Below are 3739 nucleotides of genomic sequence, written 5' to 3'. Positions count from 1 at the left end.
TATATAATATATGTGTGTGTGTGTGTGTAATGCAGCACATTATTATATATATATATATATATATATATATATATATATATATATATATATATATATATATATATATATATTTATATTTTCTCTGTCAAGTTCTTTATTTCTATGAAGGCATATTCAGTCTTGTTGACATTTTTAAACGAGTCCATGAGCTTTTTGATACGTTTCATATAGCTATTTGTTCAATAATAATTAGTACTGATAAGAAATAAGAGTCACCTTCCACTGCAGACTACCTCTGGTTATATTTTTAGTTTGCAGCCGCCCTAAGTTAAAAGATATTTATTGATAATTGTTATTAATCAGTAGCCTCATTTTTTAGGAAAATCAAGCTTCCTTGAAATTTCAACAAATGAGTGATATGCTTTACTGATGCTTTACTTGCCACGTTCCCATTTTCAGGAGTGAATTAAGTTTCCAGCAACACCAAAACACTACTGTGGCAAGGAGATAAGATAGCTCCATGTTAGCAAGCATGTTTTAAGGGCAAATACATACATATAAGTAAGTTGTACTGGTTGAGTCTCCCTTAAAGCTAAGCAAATGACGGAACCAGTAATGATGGCTTCACACGCAAGCCCGATAGCATGCAAACAATGCTCGGCCTTTCCTCTCTCTCTCTCTCTCTCTCTCTCTCTCTCTCTCTCCCTACCTGGGTCATCGTCTCGTCATGGTTGACCTTGAAATTTTGTCATATATTGTGGTTCATGAGCGTTCTTTTATTAACTTATTTTTTTTTCATTTTTAATATTTTTGTTAGCTTTTGTTACTATTATCTGTTTGTGTTTTTGCCACCTGTATGATTTTATTGATGTTGTTAATGTCTATTGTTTATTTTTGATTGGATGGCATTTATATACTTCATAATTCTTTACCAATTTTGTGTAGCTTTTTAAGTTCCAAACGTACATCCAGTAGATACGAATTACTGCACCAAGACTAGCGAGTTAGTTTTTGTACCACAGCAAAAGGTATTAGGGGTATTTAGCATTCATCCCCCGAGCAGCTCCCACAGCTATACAAGGTGTGTCAAACGTTGGCTCTTACCCAGTCCGCTCCTGTTGTCATTCAGCCAGCAGAGGCAGTTAAAATGCAGATCATGTTAATTATATATTCCCCCCCTCTCTTCTCCCCTCCACACTCCCAACATGGTTCCTTATTTTTGTCTTGATATTTCATCACCAGGCTGAATGTGGAAATTGGCACTTGTACCCAGAGTTTTTGCTTTAAATTCTGTACCATCCATCCATCTCCCTCATCCCATATCCTTTACTTAGTCTCATAAGCTTCCTATCCCTCTTCTTTAACTACTGGCTTCTTACTGTCTTCCACCCCTAACCCCTGTAAACGCACTCCCACCCCACTCAGTCGCCATTACCTCTCCGGCTTCATCTTCTCTAATTACTTTGTCTCTTATCTCCCAACCAAACCAGTGGTATCCACTCACCTCTGCCAACCATGATAATGTTCCTTCTGTGACCTGTATGACTTATTATCCCTATAACCCAACATCAACGACTTCTTGGCCTACATCATCGCCTTCAACGTTCATGAACCCTCCCTGCCAAACACCATGTCTCCTAATGTCCTTTCACCACCATGACACTCCTCCCCTCCTGCAACCGGGTATAGCATCATAATACCTTCCCCCTGCTGTATATAACTCCTTACTACCTTCTCCCAACTGGGTAACACCTTACTACCTTCCCCCTTATGGTATGGTGCCTATCCTTACTCACTATGAAACCATAATTTCTTCCAAGCACTGAGAGACCTTATGTCCTTCCTTCAACTACTGAAACACCTTACTTCACTCTTCCAACCATCATAGTTCCTTATTCCTTCCCTCAAGTCACCACGTCTTTGTATCCAAAGGGGCAGAGGAGATGACTTGGACATGTCTTTGGAATAAACCCTAGGAGTTCTTTCAGTGCCAGCTGGTCTCCTGTGGTCACAAGAAGAGTTGGGAGAGACAGAGCTACATAATTGAGAGATCTGAGAGAGTAGGGTAGAGATATGGGGAGATTCGTGTAAGTGAAAACTCAGGAAAGATGACTAACAAAATTTCACAGAGGCCTTTTAGGAGACAGATCTACTCGGTTTAGAAATTTGAGACAGGTGGATAGAGATGAGTGGAGGTTTGCGTAAGTGAAAACATAGGCGATACTCTTCCAAAATTTCTTTCCATAATAGAAAACTTGATTGTAGCCCTTTTAAGGATAATACTGAGTAAAATAGATTTGCTTAAATTAGCTATCTTTTTCCTAACTCGCCGCTTATACATACATTTCCCTGACTCTGTATTTCTCTGATTTTCTTTTAACGTTCTGATAACCTTTAGGCAAATTCTAATACCGGTGTTTCATTTACTTTCCCATGTTCATCATTAAGATATTAATATATGTTGACGTTATCATAATTTATTTTGTTCATGTAGCTATCCATATTCTTTTAATTATTCTAGTAAGAGTGTACTAGAGGTTCCGGACAAGTTAAGCTCTTTCGATTTAGTATTCTTTACAGAATCCAGGTTCAAAGGGATCCTCCTTTCCTTTTGTTAGTTTTAATTTTACTAGTTATTTTTGGGTGGTTTTTCCCATATGCTTCAAAGGTTTAACTTGTTTTTGTTATTATATTGGAACATTCTCTTTGTGCTTCTGGAATATTATATCCATCTGCACCTTACATATGTTGCCATTTATTTTTGGTTATGTATTCTCATATGATTATGACGGGAAAATCGGTTATGTATATATATATATATATATATATATATATATATATATATATATATATATATATATATATATTGTAACGTACATACACGAGATGTACGTTGAAGCCCTTAGTTTTAAGAAATCATTAAAATAGAATAAGCAGAATACTTTTTTCACTTCTTGTAAAAATCAAGACCACACACATCGGCGCACAGAAGCCATGCCTACCACTCCCTTAGTCATTAAAAATTCTATACGGCAGATTCGCCTAAGTCGCTCTTCCCAAACTCTGCCTCTCCTACAGCTGAATGGACCCACCATTGTCATCTATTTCTCACACTTGGTGCTGTCGTTCAAATTTCATTTCCAGGCTACCGTCAACACCCCAAGAAAACCGGTGCCAAGATGTGACAAACAAGAGACAAAGAAAGGAGAAGAAAAAGATGGCTGGAGCAGCAAGTCGGGCTCTCTCTTATCGACTTTCCTATAGCAGACGTAGTCCTGCTCACACAGGGGCATATCCCCAAACCACTCACTTACGTGGGATCGAGAATGGTCTTCCCCCTAAGCTCTTCCCCTGCCCGGCTGAACTCCAAGACTCCAGTTGTCAAAGAACAAGGTACAGTTTAGTTTTGAAATTTGTTTAGACACACAATTCTTTTCCTTCCTTATTTACTGTCTGCTCTCATAATATATAACTCAATTCCCCATTGCATCTCCTTCAGAGAATTAGTGAAGTGGAAAAATATTTGTGACTTGCATCCAGAAGTGTTCATTTATATTGGTAACTCGTAACAGTATTAAGTTACTTATCCTCTCTGCCTTACGCAACTCCCAATCACATAAATCGCATTTAGATTGAGAATTACAGTGCATTGTTAATTTGCAGAATTAGGAGAATGCAAGAAGTCGTGTACCACATCTCACATATTCCATGGTGCCAGGGTAGCAACCATCCATCCCAAGTCTCAGGATGAAAGAATGTA

At 38.0% G+C, this 3739-nt stretch overlaps 1 long non-coding RNA gene across 1 annotated transcript in view; it reads left to right on the top strand.

Moving 5' to 3' along the window:
* Positions 1 to 436: 436 nt before the first annotated feature.
* The window catches only part of LOC135215094 (uncharacterized), a 3440-nt gene continuing 137 nt past the window's right edge, over positions 437 to 3739 (top strand). The window contains exons 1-3 of the long non-coding RNA XR_010314564.1: positions 437 to 540; positions 3124 to 3372; positions 3643 to 3739. The exon at positions 3643 to 3739 is cut by the window's right edge and continues 137 nt beyond it. This is a non-coding gene — a long non-coding RNA (uncharacterized LOC135215094). The remainder of the gene's footprint in view (positions 541 to 3123; positions 3373 to 3642) is intronic.

Source organism: Macrobrachium nipponense, chromosome 5, assembly GCF_015104395.2.
Source record: "Macrobrachium nipponense isolate FS-2020 chromosome 5, ASM1510439v2, whole genome shotgun sequence".
In the NCBI taxonomy this organism is placed as follows: Eukaryota; Metazoa; Arthropoda; class Malacostraca; order Decapoda; family Palaemonidae; genus Macrobrachium; species Macrobrachium nipponense.
The sequence above is the reverse complement of the archived record's forward strand: the minus strand, read 5'-3'. Positions and strand labels throughout refer to the sequence as shown.